The 19,085-nt window shown below is 40.2% G+C and overlaps 1 pseudogene across 1 annotated transcript in view; it reads right to left on the minus strand.

Moving 5' to 3' along the window:
* Positions 1-19,085, minus strand: part of LOC310802308 (cytochrome P450 3A27-like) — a 114,043-nt pseudogene that overhangs the window by 17,840 nt on the left and 77,118 nt on the right. The window contains exon 9 of the transcript in view: positions 17,127-17,328. The product of the transcript in view is annotated as a cytochrome P450 3A27-like (transcript). The remainder of the gene's footprint in view (positions 1-17,126; positions 17,329-19,085) is intronic.

The raw sequence follows: 19,085 nt of genomic DNA on the forward strand, positions 1-19,085 counted from the left end.
GCCCAGAGGCGAGGCAAGGCAAGGCAAGGCAAGGCAAGGCAAGTTTATTTATATAGCACATTTCATACACAGAGGCAATTCAAAGTGCTTTACGTAAAATAGATAAAAAGGAAAGAGCATGAAAGAAAAATTAGAATAAAAACGCATAAAAGACATAAAAAAAGAATAAAAGTCACAGTGCATTTTAGGGTCACAGTGCAATTATTAGCGCCAATTTAGTTTCAATTTAAGGCAAAAGCGAAGCCCTTTTTTTTTTTTTTTTTCATTTTTGAAAGTAGCCAGTGTTGGGGCTGATCCTAGATCTATGTGTAACATAATAACTGAGAGACCTGCAGCAGGGCAGGTCCTCATCACTGGCTGTCTGCTTTGAGCTGGTTGTCGTTGGACTCCTGGCAGCGGAACAGCAGCTTGAGTTTGATGGGACGTATGGGCATCAGAGTGTTCTGTAGGTCCATCTCAATGGGGATCTGGTGAGAGTTGACACACAGTTAAAGTATGAAGGAACGAGTAAAACAGATGTCAGCGTTACACTATGAATGTTACCTAATACAGTGTCACTGTTACGTTCGGGTAGCATTGCACTATAAATTCAAATAAACTCAAACTCCTGGACAACCTCTCTTGGGTCGACATACATTAAAATGGCCCTATGAAGTCTCGAGGGAGTTTTGCAGAAATACAAATAGCTTTTTTTTAAATCTCACACTTCCATCATTTAGTAGGTAGCCTATACTGAGGATGATTGGCGCCTAGTACTGAAAAATGCAATCTGGGAAATTAAATGGGGAGTACATACTCATGCAGTACGCAAGTACAGAATTGTAGTATGGGGGTTCAAACCCGGGTCTCCCATGTGGAAGACACAAACGCTACTATTAAGCCAAGAGGACATCCTCAAGGTCTGAGGGCGACACTTCAGTTTACATGTCTCAGGCAGGGCTACCTCATCACGCGAGTGTGATTCCAAAATCACCTCTGCTACATATAGAAACGCAACAAAGTCATAGGTACAAAATTATATTTACAATCATTGTATCATTATTTTGTCTCACCTCTGTCTCTTTGCAGATGGTGAAGTTGAACCTCTGTAGAATCTCCACCATCGCCAGTTTCATCAATACCAGAGCGAATCGCATCCCGATACAGTTCCGTGGGCCCAACCCGAACGGCATGTAGGTGTATGGGTCGATGCTCTCCTTGTTCTCCTTACTGAACCTACACACGGAGAGTTCAGAGGAGGAGGGGTTAAAGAACATATCAATTAAATCACAGTAATATGATGGTTATACATGGTTGAAGAAACCTGTTTGTGTTTGGTCGTCACATTTAGGTTTGTTTTATGGTTGTTTGTGGAACACTGCTCTTATCGTTGCTGTTGTGATTGATATTGTGGTTGTGGTTAAGATGTGGCCCATTACCTCTCTGGTTTGAACTCCTCTGGGTCTTCCCACACATCGGGGTCACGGTGCAAGGTCCAGATGGGTAACATGACAACCATACCCTTGGGGATGGTGATGCCGCTGATCTCAACAGATTTCTTGGCGACTCTTTCAAGTCGATGGGGTACAACCTGAGAGACTCGTTGATCACGCTGTCTAGATAGTCCATCTGCATCAGAGCCTCGTACTGGATAGGAGCCTGAACAGGGATATTACACTTACATGAGCACTAGTGATTGGTCGTTCACGTAGCCGTAGCCCAGAACTAACTCTTTTTCGTCGCAAATCTGAAGAGCTGTTAGTTTTTTGTGTTCTTTTTTTGGGAAATGAACACAGTACTGTACTTATTCTAATCTGCATAGCCTAATTTCATGACACCCGCATACAGAACGCCATTACTTTCAATGTACGTGTGTAATAGAGACTTGCTTTTTTGTTGTACATGAATAAACAAAAAAATCGCTAAATAATGTTATCTTGATAGTTAGAAGAAAATACATTTAGATTCCACTGAACAATGTAAATGATAGATGTACACAAGGATCAATCAGAAGTCAAAATGCCACTAAACTGGGCTGCTTTTAGTGGATTGACTGCTTGGAATACTGAATGTGCTATAGTCTATTATTTCCTATCACAGTCGACAGACTACAAGAAAACTGTCAGGTGGTTCAAATGTGAATAACTTGGTATCCATTCCATTAACTGTGGCCGGGCAGCACCGAACAGCCCAGAGAACATTACCATGGTGCTTTTGAATATTAGGTCCCTATCTGGCAAAACCTTTATTGATCTTATCTCAGAGCGAAAGCTGCACTGTAATGTTTTTATCTGAAACCTGGCTAAACATGAATGCATGTCAGTCTATTAGAAGTGGGGAAAAAATATATTTTCGCTCTATTATTTATCTAGCCATGTTGCTGAGCAGATGAGAATTTCATGATGAATATGAATATGAATAGTACACCATCAACAGCTTCCTCTTGTGATAATGATTTAGTAACCAGCTTCAACACCAAACTAAGGGCAACTATCGACTCTGTAGCACCAGTCAAACTGAAAAAGGCTGTGGCCAAATTTAAAAGAATTTGCAGAAAGTCTGAGCGGACAAAAACTGCAGGTCCACCTTGATATTCTTCGAGAGCATCTTTCTGCTTTTAATAAGGCAATAAAAAAACGCCAAGACAGACGGGATCATTTCTCAAAATTGATAATGAATCATAACAACTCAAACAGTGCTCTTTTCAACGATTGACAGCCTTATAAATCCCGCCCACAAGACACCTGGTGATCTGCTCTCCACCTACATGTGAGGAATTTGCAACATACTTCTGAGATAAGAGAACCAATATTAGGTGAGGAGAAGATGTGTTTGATGACTTGTTACCCCACCTTCCACCACATGGAAGCACTATGAACTCTTTTGCAGTGGTCATACAGAAATGCTCAGCAAAGTGGGGGTCTGTTCATCTGCACCTAAAACTACCATGGTGAAACCCCTCCTGAAGAAAAGTAACTTAGACTCTTCAGTCCTTAGCGATTTTAGGCCAATCTCCAACCTTCCCTTTTTAAGCAAGAAAATAATAATTCTTGAAAAAAAGGTGTTCAAACTGTTAAATAATCTCCTTCTTCCCAACTGTACCTTTGACATGTTCCAATCTGGCTTTTGTGCCAATCATAGCACTGAGATAGCACTATGTTGTTAAGTTATTAACTAGGTTCTTAATGACCTTAGAATTAATTAATTAATGCTGATGCCAAAATGCTCTTTGTCCTTGTCCTGGTCAAACTGTCTGCACACTTAAAGACACTACTTACAGTAACACTAAGCACCAGGCAAAAAAACAAGGTGTTACCATTGTTGTGTATTGCACTTTCACAACATACATCAAATGAACACCGGAGTAAAGTTAACAAAAGTCTTTACTGGATTTTTCTATGAGCATGTTACATTACATTCGTTACTCTGCCGAAGGTCAACTGCTCTAGCTTACTGTATCAATGCGCCGCTCAGTACTACCTCAAAGGTACATGCGCATAACATAAAAGTAGTCCCATCAACTTTAACTATGAACATAACAACCATTGACTCAGATCTTAATTTTGAAACCCATATCAAGAATGTGACTAAAACATATTTGTATCACTTAAAGAAGAGTAAGTAAGTTTGCCGGAAATCTGCCATCGTGGAGAAATTCTGTCTGAAGTTGTCCAAACAACAACATCCTCCCTAATAATAATATATCCCCCCGAAATGAACTTGCAGTGTTGGACATTAGCTGTTGTGTTTCTGCATGCGCACACGATTGGGAGAGGCAGCCACCAGAGAAAGGTCAGTCTACTCCCCTAGAACACCCCTGGCACTCACAACATGTTTATATGCAAACCGAATGTCAGGTAGGACACTGCATTTTAAAAAGCGTGTTTTCCGAACCAAAACAGCGTTCGTAAATGAAATATTTATTCATAAGGGATTTATTATAAGGGATCTTGTTCCCTGATCGCTACCGATTAAAGATAGTCATTACAACCGTTAGGAAGCTTTTAGAAAGCTTGAATATTACATGGACCTTTACAGAACACAGCTGTAAAGGTGCAACCTTTCCTCTCCCAGGCTGACACTGAGAGACGAATGCATGCTTGTATTACTAGCAGCCTTGATTACTGTAACACTCTCCTGTCTGGTCGACCAAAGAAAGCTCTTGGCAAATGATACAGAATGCAGCAGCACGAGTCAGATGGAGAGCACATATCATACAAGTCTCTGCACTGATAACCTGTTAGTTTTATAATTTATTTTAAGATAATTGTATTAGTTTAGAAATCACTCTATGGTCACGCACACCACTGCATGTCAGACATGCTTTTAAGGTATATACCCTGTAGATCCCTCAGGTCCTCAGGTACTGGCCTTTTAACTATTCTGAAGATTCCAACAACACCTATCTACTTCCTGTTTCAAATGAATAGCACTGGGCAGAAGTCTGCACAGGGATGCTACAGACACATTAGCACACTGCAAAATACTGTCACCTATCTAACCATCTGTTCCAAAGCAATAGTAATAGATACTGTAGGAGTCTGCAGTGCACAGGGGTTACACACTCATCAGTACCCTCTAAAATACTGTCACTATCATATTTCCTGTTCCACATGAATAGTACTATATAGGAGTCTGCAGAGGGGTTACCTTGTTGGGAAACACAGTGTCTATCTCCTCCTGCAGCTTGGTCATGATGTGAGGGCTGGTTGCCAGATTGTAGGCCAGGAAGGACAGAGAGCTACTGGTGGTCTCATAGAGTGTTTCCACAGTGTATGTCAGTCTAATCAATGAAATCGATAGCTTCATTTATTGAGCACAAAATGATTTAGACTGAAAGCTATATGGGGGCAGTTGTACCGACTGTGAGGAACAGTGGGCTGAAGATGTCAAACTTGAGCATTTTCTTGATGTTGGTCACAAAGGGGTCAGAGGGGTTGTGGAGGGAGTCGATGTCGACACTGAATGAAGTGCTGACGACCTTATCCATACTGTATGGTCCAAAGAACCTGGAACACAACCACACAGTCTTTGACCACCAGAACCACAACCACAAAATTAAAGGGGGAGTTCACTGAAATTACAAATTCACCTTATCTTCTCGGAGAGAAATCCTCACTCTTTTAGTTCAATGGGCTCTTCGTTATCGGCCGTCTTCTTCAGATTGCTGACCAAATTACCAGAGTGCTGCTTCATGATCCCGAACATCTGAGTTGGGAAGGATACATGGAAAAATATGATGATTGATACATGGATTAATATGTGCAAAACATGGGTTAATATCATGTTTGAAACAGGAATTATTTTAATGTTTATATAGCCTGAGAATATACATTCATACAGGATACATTATGTATATAGTCAAGGAATAAGTGACTCCAAAGATGAACTATTATTCTATACTCTGTCATCTGACCACTGAACTTATCTAAGATAAGATTAAATATACTTTATTGTCCCGGATGGAAATTTGTCTTGGACAATTAAAGTTGCTGCTTCACACAACAACAAACAACAATGAATACACACTATACACATAGTACAAATCACATAAACACACACACACACACACACACGTCAGAGTTGTTAGTCATTCATTTATTTGTGTTGTTGGAATTAATAAAAGAAGGAGAGGAGAGATGGGACTGTACCTCTTTGATCCGCCCACTGGTGAAGGAGGGAGACAGGACACTGCGGATCCGTCTCCATGTATCATCCTCAGCGATAAACACGGCGTCATACAGAGGCCCGTTGAGATAGAAATTCTAGAAAAATAACAATGATTATATACTGCAAAATTAACCGAATATTAATAATGCTATAATAACAATGATATTATCTATTTAATAAGCCCTTATGTTTTTTTCTCCATACAACAACTTCAATTTAGCATTACCCTCCTGTTAGTGAAAAGGGAGTAGCATTCCTTGATGAGGATGGTTTTGATCATGGCTGTGTCCATGATACACAGGACGGGCTGACGGCCATCATAGATCCTACAGACCAGCAAAAACAAAGATAGTTAGATATACACTCACCCAACACTTTATTAGGAACACTATACTAATCCTGGGTAGAGCCTCCCTTTGCTCTCAAAACAGCCTCAATTCTTCGTGACATTGATTCCTTTGAGATTCTGGTCCATGATGACATGATTGCATCACGCAATTCCTGCACATTTTTCAGGTGCACTTTCAAGATGTGAATCTCCCGTTCTGCCACATCCCAAAGGTGTTCTATTGGATTCAGATCCGGTGACAAGGAAGGCCACTGAAGAACACTGAACTCATTGTCATGTTCATGAAACCAGTTTAAGACGACTTTTGCTTTGTGACATGGTGCATTATCATGCTGGAAGTAGCCATTAGAAGGTGGGTAAATTGTGGCCATGAAGGGATGCACATGGTCAGCAACAATACTTAAATAGGCTGTGGCATTCAAGCAAATATACCGTAGATAGAGACAGACAGACCCATCACAGATCCTGCACTCTTTGAAAAAGTGCTACCTAGAACCAAAAAGGGTTCTTCTTCCACTGTCCCTTTGAAGAAACCTTTTGGGTGCCATGTAGAACCCTTTCCACAGAAGGTTATACAGTACCGTGCGTAAGTAATGGGACAGTGAAGCATTTTTTCTTCTGTTTGGATTTGAAATAAAAACGTAGAGATTTTTATTTTTTATTTGATGTACATATTGGTTTATCATTCAGAAATTACAACACTTTTATGCATAATCCCCCTATTTCAGGCTACACAAAAGTGATAGGACAATTGGCTTGACAAGTGTGTTCGTCAGGTGTGTTCCGTCACATAATTTGTGCAGTCTGCTATTGGTGTCTTGTCAACATGAGGACCAAAGAGATGTTATTGAAAGTCAGGGAAGCCAATATGATGCTGAAATATCAGAAAAAAAATAAACATAGTCAAAACCTTAAACCTACCAAAATCAACAGTTTGGAACTTCATTTCACTTCATTAAAAGGAAAGAAAGCACTGGTGAGCTCAGAAATTGCAAATTACTTAGTAGGCCAAGGAAGACTTCCAGTGGATAACCAAAGAATGCTCACCATGATTGAGAATCATTTATTTACATCTTGTCAGTCCAAGTACAAGTAAATGGCTCCAAACTCATTGGACGGCATTTCATCATACAGCAGGACAATGACCCAAAACATACTGCCATAGGAACTAGGGAATTTTTCAGGGCCAAAAAGTGGAAAGTTGTTGACTGGCCAAGTCAGTCTCCAGATTTAAATCTGTAGATTTAAATCCTATAGAACATGCATTTCATTTGCTCAAGAGGAGACTTAGGGCAAAACATCCTAAAAAAACAACAACAGTCACTGCAACATAGGTCTGGCAGAGCATTACCAGAGAAGATACCCAGCGGGGTCACAGTGGGTCACAGACTTTTGCACTTTTGCATACAAAGGATTGGGGACCAAATACTAAACATGAGTGCTTAATTTAGACATTTGATAATGCAAAAGAAGGAAAAATGCTTGGGCACCAAAATGGCTAGAGCCAGCCCTGATTAACAGAACCTTTATCGAGCGCACAACATCACATTAATGCCCATAGGAAGAATGAGAATAGAGTATCAACAAAATAACCAATTTAACACAATTTAAAACAACATACGTCTGTAAGTTTTAACCATACGTTAACGTGCGTCAAGGACAACGCGGGAGAATGATGCCCGTGATGGGCCTAACCCAAAACTCAAAGAATATCTCGCTGTCCCTCTCCTTAAATATCATTCCCAACAAAGGACAAGGTGTGAGATACATTACAATAGCAAAGGAATTGACAAATGGTGAAAGCTGAAAAATCTGAAACATAGTCAAAACCTTAGACTTGCCAAAATCAAGCACTGATGAGCTCAGCCATTGCAAATGGCTGAGGCTTCACTGCAAGATGCAAACCACTAGTTATTCTTAAAAAGGATAGTCAGGTTACAGTTTGCTAAGAAGTACCTAAAAAGCCTGCAGAGGTGTGGAAAAAAGTCTTGTGAACAGATAAGATGAATATTATCAGAGTGATTGCAAGAGGAAAGTTTGGAGAAAAAAGGATCTGCCCAAGGTTTACAGCATACCATCTCATCTGTGAAACATGGTGGAGGGGATGCTATGGTTTGGGCATGTATAGCTGCCACTAGAACTTGCTAACTTATCATAATTGATGATGTTACTGCTGACAGCAGCAGCAGAATGTATTCTGAAGTGTACAGAAATATCTTGTCTGGTCGAGTAAAAGCAATGCTTCCAAATTCATTGGATGGCGCTTCATCATACAGTAAGACAATGACCCAAAACATACTGCCATTGGAGCTAGGGAGATTTTCAGGGCGAAAAAGTGGAAAGTCCTTGACTGGCCATGTCAATGTTTGGATTTAAATCCTATTGAACATGCATTTCATTTTCTGATGGTAAGATTTTGGGCAAAAAGACCTGGCAAAAAGATGGCTGGCCTGGCAGAATATCACCAGAGAAGATACCCAGCACCTGGTGGGGTCAGTGGGTCCCAGACGGTTATTGCATACAAAGTATTGTCGATCAAATACTAAATATGAGTGCATAATTTCAACCATGTATACCAATACTAGACAAAAGAAAAGAAAAGAATCTAGCAAAAGCAAACTATGTTCTGACAGGGTTTGACTCATCTAATACGACATCAGATCTGGATAGGTTCCTTGATTTCCTCTGAAAGGTGACATAGGCATGAAAACATGTACACAACATCAAGAAGAAACCATTGATTAAAGCCAAATCAATTGACAGAGGCATGGCAGAAAATGTGTGTTGTCTCTTTAAAAGAAATGTTAAAAATCTCTTTGTTTTCCCTGAATGAAACAAAGCACAGGTGTTTAAAAGGCCAGCCCTACCCCTGATTACAATGATCCACACATGGAGACAGCCAAAGCAACAAAGATCAATAAGACATCGCACATGTCACACCAGAATGTGTGTTGGCAAGAGTGTGCCCTTATAGCCAGGATCCACTCACCACCTCTCTGGTCACATCTCCCTGATGTTGGTTATGAAGAACTTTATCAAACGTTTGGATTTGAAATTAAACAATTACTACAAGGTTAAAGTAGAGATTCTCAGCTTTTATTTGATGGTATTTGTATACACATTGGTTTCACCATTTAGAAATTACCCCACTTTTTATGCATAATCCCCCTATTTCAGTGTACCCAAAAGTAACGGGACAGACTTATCAAATGTCCAAATGAAGCAGTCATGTTTAGTATTTAGTGGACAATCCACTAGTATTTAGTGGACAATAACTGCCTGAAGTCTGCAACCCACTAACCCCACCAGACGCTGGGCATCTTCTTTGGTGATGCTCTGCTAGGCCTGTACTGCAGCCATCTTTAGTTGTTGTTTGTTTTGAGGTCTTTTTGCCTAAATTCTTATCATTAGGGAAATGTAATGCATGTTCAATTGAATTTTAATCTGAAGATTGACTTGGCCAATCAAGATCTTTCCACTAGTTGCTATGGCAGTGTTTTGGGTCATTGTTTTATTGTATGGTGTGGCTCCATCCAATGCATTTGGAGGCATTTGCTTGCACTCAAGCAGACAAGATGTTTCTGTGCACTTCAGAATACATTCTGCTGCTGCCGTCAGCAGGTACAATCATCAATTAAGACAAGTTAGCAAGTTCTAATGGCAACTATACATGCCCACACCTAATACCCCCTGCACCATGTTTCACAGATGAGGTGGTATGCTGTAAATCTTGGGCAGATCCTTTTTTCTCCAAACTTTTGTCACTCTAGTCCATGATAATATTCATCTTATCTGTCCACAATACCTTTTACGAGACCTCTGCAGGCTTTTTAGGTACTCTTTTTTAGCAAACTGTGACCATCCTTTTTGATGATAACTAGTGGTTTTTGATGATAAATGTGTCTTCCTCTTAGTTATAAACAAACCAGAATTAAATGCATAGGTCTATGTATGGATGGATGGATGGATGTTCTCATTGGAACAGCTGGAAGACTTTCTCTGCATCCCCGAAAAAACACGCAAGCACGCACGCACGCACGCACGCACGCACGCACGCACGCACGCACGCACGCACGCACGCACGCACGCACACACACACACACACACACACACACACACACACACAGGCATGTTTAAGTTATGCGTAGCCCATGTTTATTAGTTGACTTAGTTGTGGGGTTAGTTTAGATACAGTGCACGATGCAACAAACAGGTACAATATCAGCACACCTCAGCATTGCTACACCCACGTGCTACCACAGGGAACTGGTACCCGCATAGTTAGATATGGTGCTAGTCCCACACCAGAGAGAACTGGTATGTTCCAATTCATTATACGAGGTAACTAGCTAGTAAATTATTAATTACTAGAAAGTGCTCAGTAGTCCTAGGGCTACAAACACAAGCTGACCAACCCTCCTGCAAACAGGGTGCTAATATTTCTCAATATTACCTTGTCAAAGCTAGCCAAGGTTCTCAGCTGTCCGGAAACAACAAGTAACTTAGTTAGCCGTCCGTCCCAAGTGCTAGCTGTAGCCTACACATGTGACCTTGCAAGTTCTAATAATAACCTGAGGAATTATCGTCGAGCTGGGGTCCAACAATAACAAAGAATTGAGAGCTCACAGGTTAGCTTGCTAGCTCAGAGAGTTAACAGGTGCTCAGAAGATGAAAATCGTCGTTGAGCTGAACCGTAGGATTCTATCAGAGACAATCTAACGCCCCGTGAGAATCATAGGCTGAGGTGTAGCCAGCTACAACAACACAACTACAGTACACTTTTCAACCTAATGCCTCATGAGAATCATAGGCTGAGGTGTAGCCAGCTACAACAACACAACTACAGTACACTTTTCAACCTAACGCCTCATGAGAATCATAGGCTGAGGTGTAGCCTGCTACAACAACACAACTACAGTACACTTTTCAACCTAACGCCCCGTGAGAATCATAGGCTGAGGTGTACCCAGCTACAACAACACAACTACAGTACACTTCAGACAGTCAGAGAGTGAAGAGTGGAAAGGATGAAATGGTGCGCTTGTAGCATCCCTTTATTGGGACAGGTGATAGGCGTTGCTATCACTTGCAAGTGTGTACGAGGTGTGATTCTGTGAATCAAGATGTAAATACAGTGCTCTCTGAAAGTATTCAGACCCCTTCACTTTTTCCACATTTTGTGATGTTACAGCCTTTTTCCTCATCAATCTACACACAATACCCCATAATGACAAAGCAAAAACAGGTTTTTAGAAATTGTTGCTAATTTATTCAAAATAAAAAACTGAAATATCACCTTTACATAAATATTCAGACCCTTTACGTTTTTTGTTGAAGCACCTTTGTCATTATTGCGTATTGTGTGTAGATTAATGAGGAAAAAAAATAATTTCATCTATTTTTTAATAAGGCTGTAACATAACATAATACGGAAAAAGTGAAGGGGTCTGAATACTTTCAGAATGCACTGTATGTGCATGTTATAGTCCCATTGTGTGATTGGTGTGTGTTCTGTTTTCTGGCACAGGCCTTAACTGATCCAACAAGTTCACCAATCATCAATGGTGTGATATGAAGTTGATGGATTTTAATGTTACATGCTACACCAGTGCGTGTGTAAAGTGTTGACATTGCGCGGCTGCTGCAGCAGCAACGCAAAATGATTCTTGGAGTGCTGGTATCAATGCTTTTTGGACGCTTAAAAACATATTCAATTAGTTTCATAGTATGGTAAAGTAATAGAAACATAGATTACAGAAATACATACAATAGTGGTACCTGTATGAAAAACAAAGTGATTGTCCTCGTTTATATTTGGAGGTAGAGGACAAACCCCAACTCTAAGATATTCAGACTTGACAAGACTCTCAACATAAAACAATGTACAGAATCCATAAATTAGAAGTTCCTTGCAGAAACAGACTGGGAGGCTATTTCTTCTGCATCCACACGTGCAACTGGTCACGTTTCTGGTGTAAGAGTAAATACTGCCATCTAGGGTTTAGAGATGGTTAACAGGAAATGGATACATTATTTTACGGATGTACTTTAGGCCTACGTTTGAGTAATTTAGCAGAAGCTCTTATCCAGAGCGAAGTCTTTCTTCGGCCTCCATCACCAGGGCCTCTCTCCTCTTGACTGCCACCATATTTTTCTCCATCTCTTTCTCCGTCTGTTTCTTGGCCTTGAGAAATGTCTCCTTCTCCTTCCACATCCTGAGCATTTCTTGCTCCACCTTCTGCCCGTCTCTTTGGATTTTCACGCTCTCCTTCCTCATCATATTTAACTCTGCCTCTGCCTTCTCAGCCTTTCTAAGTATCTCCTTTGAGGACTCCTTCTCTTTCTCAATCTCCATCATGAGGATCTTGATCCCACTGTCTATCTCCTCCCTCTCCCTATTGAACTCATTCCTGTCCTCCTGTAGTCTTTCTGCCTTTCTGGCCAGGATCTCCTCCTCCCTCTGCCTAACTTTTTGGTCCCTTCTCTTTTGTTTCTCATATTCCTCTATCTTTTTCTCAAACTCTGCCTTCTCTGTCTTAATCCTCAATACTCATATATATTTTCACCTCCATTGTTTTTATGCACCTACAGTTGATAGAACACAAACAAAAATGATTGAAATAATCTCCACACACCCATACTATAATGCAACAGGAATGTCAGAAAGATTCCCCAAATGAGAATGGTATAACAATCTTTGAGTTTGCCCTTCTGAGTCAATCAGTCAACAAATACCAGTACACCGATTGGCAGCAAAGAAATGTTATTATCTATAATGTGCGTTCGGCTGGTGTCATAATGGGTTTGGAATGACTATCATGGTAATTCACTGCCTAACAACTCTTATCAGCGTTCGATGCAATGGTTCGAAGTGACTTGGTCCTGTCAGAGGCCTATGTTAGAGTCAGCAAAAGCTTCCAGTGTGGGTTGGCTGGCTATGTTTGTTGACACGCCTTGAAATATAGCCTACAATTGTGGCCAACAGGTCAAATATCAGTGGCCATATAATGGGCACATTTTATTAACTGGAATCGGCCTGGTACAGGTAGGAGCCTATAGGCTAATAAGCAGAAGACCTCGGCAAAATTAAAATAGCCCTAATTCAATTCATGCATTTAGGTCTCTCATAATAATAATAAAAAATATATTTTATTTGGAATGTGTTTTTCATTTGTAGCCGACAATTTCAAAGCCTGTGCAGTTGAGTGCAATAGACACACAAACAAAAACACAAACAAAACACTAACAACAACAAGAGGACAGGACCTAAAGGAAGGCCTTTCTAAAGATGTGAGTTTTTAGGCATATAGAAATATCCAACGCTGAATTCGACTTAATGGGAATATCATCTCCTAGTGACAGATATCTCTCAGTGACATTTTTTACGCGTCCCTTGTCCAAATGCTGTAAAGGTAGTCGGCCTATGCCGTCTCAAGTATTTACAAATACAAGTGTTATAAAACTATACTATATGTCAACTATACTACATCTCTGGCCTACATTAGCCTACCTCAGTCAGTAGGCTGTGTATAAGCGCCGAATCTTCCGGTTATAATCTCTTTATATCTCACTCTGGTAATACTGATTGCACAGGTTCAGGTTGCGTCTTAGCTCGTTATGCCACTAAACTAAAAGTTCAAGAACTTTGTGTATTATTGCAGAACATTCTCAATTCTGTGTACATATCAACGTCATAATGATACCAATAGCAACGCATTTTGGGTGGAATCCTAACTCCAAATCCGCGCGCGTAAATCTTGCATTCATGTCAATGGGAAATTGATTCGATTTACACGCGGATCTCGAGTTAGGATTCCACTGCAATACACATTTAAGTTTAAGTTCATTTGAATTTATAGTGCATTTTACCCACAATATACGGCTTACACAAAAGTAGCCTACAAGACAAATACAACATTTGAAAAAACATATTGCATAGAATCAAATTTGGGGATATACAGGGGTTTTTTCTTTATAAAGTACATTACAAACATAAAGTCTCATAAAGTACATTACAAATACGAAACAATTATTAGTCCTATTTTTTATTAGTAATAATAATAAGTATTTTATATTTAATACAAAATAGATTAAATGGTGAAATTGGTGTGTATAAATATAATAAACTTGACTCATAATTCGTATAGTGCTGTTTTTGGAGTAATTACTAATTACTAGTAATTACTAGTGTGTGCGGACTGCGCTCTCTGTCCCGTCTTTCTGCTGTGGGGCAGCGGAGCACTCTGCCCCATCGTTGCGAGGGGAACAACGTGAGCGTGATTGGCGTAAGCAGGGAAAACCTCACGCAAATTATATTGGGTATGAATTCTGCCTAGCAACAGGTGGCGAAAAACTATTAAACGCTAATGTCGTTAACGTGGTCTGACATGACAGGAAATAATCACAAAGCAATTCAGTTCATCTACTGTACGTCTATCGCTAATGCTAGCTAGCTAAAGTTTTCACAATGAATCGTGTAGATTATTTGTTGACCATGCGGTTCAGTACATTGCCTTTGGAAGAGAAGTTGGAGATAAAACGTTTAGGGCCAACAGGAATGGTTTGACAAAAAGAGATGGCTAACCGCTACCACCTCGAAACATGCGCTGTTCTGTTTCCCATGTATGATTTTTGGTGGAGACTATTTGGGCATCGGCTGGATTCAAAGACATTATACATCTGTCAGAACAGAACAGACACCAGCGACTGAACGGCCGTGACATGATTTCCATTGAAAATGCATTGATCCAGGGACAGATGGATTTCAACAGTAAAGTCATCGAGAGGTTTGCTGAAGCAACGAACCGCCGCGCTACTTTCCTATTCAAGTGAGCGGGTCTGTTTGGACATGTATGACAAATGGACAATGCGCCGTTCACTGTAGACTATATTGCTTTTGTTTTGTAGTCATTTTAAACGTTATACTACCTGTGATATAAAGTGGAGGACTAAATGTTACGTATAGGCCTAATATCTAGACCGTTGATGGGCACACTTGTTACTTGTCGCTTTCAGAACCCTGGACTGGGCTCCGGCTGTATATTCATATAGTTCCGTTAATTAGCCTAGCCTACTTTCCGTGATTTAATGTGACTTTTGTAGTGTGTTATAGCCTCTGCACTGATGATATTTATTTCACATTTAAAATAATACAATTGATAAAACCTGATTAAACTTTCCTACAAGTTAACGATGTGCCGAATGCTTGTATTTTGATTAAACATGCAAGTTATTGAAGACACTTGTCTGTCTCATCTTTTTACTTTGTTGCAGTATAGGCGTTCTGTGTCGCGCTGAAGCGTATGAAGTGTATTCAGTTATGGGGTTTACTGTACATACTTTTTCTCTGCACTGTTCCTGCTGCAGAGGATGCGTAAACGATTTTCCCATGTTGTTTTTTGGTTGTGGCCTGTGTTTATACATTTAGGCTATTAGTTGTATCCTACTTTTCAGTTTTACAAGTCAAATCTTATGACAGATGAGATGGCACTTCAACCGATAAAATGCAGGTACATTTTGACTAATGCTGCACTACGATACCCATAGATAGACCCAATACATTGGTAACTGCACTACTTATACAGCTCATATACTGCTTATACTGTTCATACTGCATTCTATATTTATTCTGCTTATAATGTTACTGTTAATACATATATTGCTTATACTGCACTACTTATACTGCTCATATACTGCTTATACTGCTCATATACTGCTTATACTGCACTACTTATACTGCTCATATATTGCTTATACTGCTCTACCTGTATATATTGTTCACATTGCACTTTTCTGCTTTTTTGCACTTCTGGTTAGACGCTAACTGCATTTCGTTGTCTCTGTACTTGTACTCTGCACAATGACAATAAAGTTGAATCTAATCTAACACCTATTTATTGTCATGTTTTGATGGCATGTTGTTCATTCTCATGTTATGATTTAGTTTGTGATTATACACACGTTTTTAGCGTGATGATAGAGACCCACTACCAGACGAGTACAAAACATACACAAGTCACATGCAAATCCCTGCACTGCAGACGACAGACAACAACTGTCTCTGTACAACGAGTCCTGGACCTCCACTAATAGACAGATACAAAGAGAGCAGCATACAGTAGCAGCAGAGCCCAGAGGCGAGGCGAGGCAAGGCAAGGCAAGTTTATTTATATAGCACATTTCATACACAGAGGCAATTCAAAGTGCTTTACGTAAAATAGATAAAAAGGAAAGAGCATGAAAGAAAAATTAGAATAAAAACGCATAAAAGACATAAAAAAAGAATAAAAGTCACAGTGCATTTTAGGGTCACAGTGCAATTATTAGCGCCAATTTAGTTTCAATTTAAGGCAAAAGCGAAGCCCTTTTTTTTTTTTTTTTCATTTTTGAAAGTAGCCAGTGTTGGGGCTGATCCTAGATCTATGTGTAACATAATAACTGAGAGACCTGCAGCAGGGCAGGTCCTCATCACTGGCTGTCTGCTTTGAGCTGGTTGTCGTTGGACTCCTGGCAGCGGGACAGCAGCTTGAGTTTGATCGGCCGTATGGGCATCAGAGTGTTCTGTAGGTCCATCTCAATGGGGATCTGGTGAGAGTTGACACACAGTTAAAGTATGAAGGAACGAGTAAAACAGATGTCAGCGTTACACTATGAATGTTACCTAATACAGTGTCACTGTTACGTTCGGGTAGCATTGCACTATAAATTCAAATAAACTCAAACTCCTGGACAACCTCTCTTGGGTCGACATACATTAAAATGGCCCTATGAAGTCTCGAGGGAGTTTTGCAGAAATACAAATAGCTTTTTTTTAAATCTCACACTTCCATCATTTAGTAGGTAGCCTATACTGAGGATGATTGGCGCCTAGTACTGAAAAATGCAATCTGGGAAATTAAATGGGGAGTACATACTCATGCAGTACGCAAGTACAGAATTGTAGTATGGGGGTTCAAACCCGGGTCTCCCATGTGGAAGACACAAACGCTACTATTAAGCCAAGAGGACATCCTCAAGGTCTGAGGGCGACACTTCAGTTTACATGTCTCAGGCAGGGCTACCTCATCACGCGAGTGTGATTCCAAAATCACCTCTGCTACATATAGAAACGCAACAAAGTCATAGGTACAAAATTATATTTACAATCATTGTATCATTATTTTGTCTCACATCTGTCTCTTTGCAGACGGTGAAGTTGAACCTCTGTAGAATCTCCACCATCGCCAGTTTCATCAATACCAGAGCGAATCGCACGGATACAGTTCCGTGGGCCCAACCCGAACAGCATGTAGGTGTATGGGTCGATGCTCTCCTTGTTCTCCTTACTGAACCTACACACGGAGAGTTCAGAGGAGGAGGGGTTAAAGAACATATCAATTAAATCACAGTAATATGATGGTTATTGTCAGAAAACGTGTTCTTTATTTGAAGGAGAAGACAAACTACTTCTTAATTTTAGCTATATATTTATATGTCAAAATTCTAGACTTGTACAAGGACCACTTTTGGCGAAGAAAATCACAGTCAGCAAGCTGTTAATCTGTAACCAACCTTCCAAAAATGGATACATTCAAAATGTCAAACCAAGCATTTTACAGTAAACAGAATGATTATGATTGGCTATTTGGTTGGGGAGGAGCCGCGGTTTAGACTTGGCTCTCCTCCCGTTGGTGTTTTAGGCTGGTCCCAGCCCCTGACACACGATCCGTTCCAGGTAGAGATATCGCCGGTCCGTTCCCTCTGGGGAACGAGTTGACCTGCTGAAGAAAACATACACCTACTCTGATTTGTCCTAGCCTAGTATTTTTCCATTACATCATTCTTATGTTATGTGTGTGTTGGAGCATCTATCTTGATGACCTGACCCTTACCTCTTCATGTATTAATCCAAGTACCATGGAACTAATGCTTGATTCATCTCATTTAATGCTTGATTCATCTCAACAGGCCATCACATTAGTAAATTTCAGATGATTAAAAAACATATAAATTCAATTGATTTGCATATGGAATATCAAATACAATTAGTAAATTTAATCACCCTAAATAAAGAACTGAATAGCTTTATTTACTCGTCTGCTATTGAGCATTATGATGCAACTGTTTTTATAAAAATAATTTCTAACAAAACCCTCCTTTCACACCTTTTAAGGTGTGAACCAAAAATAAATTGTTTTTTATAAAAAATTCTCAACAAAACCCTCCTTTCACACCCCTTAAGGTGTGAACTAAACCTTTACCACAGGAGTCTTGGGTGTTGCGGTCTCAGGCTCTGCCTCCACCTGCCGTACCTGGTTAGACAAAACTCGAGACAAGTTAGTCAATGCATTCATGTAGTCATTGCAATTTATGTGCCAAATGTCTAAGGACGGCAGGTGGCCTCCATGTCTTGGAGGACCTGGCATTTGAGCGACCTGTCAACAACTCATTGGGCGTTAGATGTGTTTTGCTGTTTGATGAGTTCCTCATCAACATCAGTGCTAGGGGAAGTGCATCTAGCCATGTCAATCTGGTGTCATGGCATACTGGTTGGGAATGAGTTCATTCCTTAGCCATTTTACTTCAGTGCTGGCTGTCTCTTTTTTACAGGGAGTGGCTTCCACCCACTTAGTGAGCCTATCCACCATTACTAGTAGGTATCTGTAGCCTTTCACTCTGTTGTCTGCACCCATATCTGATGTCCTTGAATGGTGCGTCTGGTACTGGGAACTTTCCCATGGGACACTTGTAGACCATCTTTGGGTCGTGGTCATTGCATGTGTCACATTCTGTCACATAGTTTTCCACCATGCTGGTCATGTATGGATGAATTTTGATTTTAATCAAATTAGTGTCAATCACCGGCCTGTATAGATGGGGTCAAGCAGTAGTTCCAAAACTTGAACACTAGATGGAGCCAAACAATAGTTTAGCCAATAGATGCTAAATATGAAAACAAGATGGAGCCAAAACAGTAGCTTAGCCAATAGATGCTAAATATGAAAACGAGATGGAGCCAAAACAGTAGCTTAGCCAATAGATGCTAAATATGAAAACGAGATGGAGCCAAAACAGTAGCTTAGCCAATAGATGCTAAATATGAAAACGA

The sequence above is a fragment of the Argentina silus genome, assembly GCF_951799395.1.
Source record: "Argentina silus genome assembly, chromosome: 3".
Lineage (NCBI taxonomy): Eukaryota > Metazoa > Chordata > Actinopteri > Argentiniformes > Argentinidae > Argentina > Argentina silus.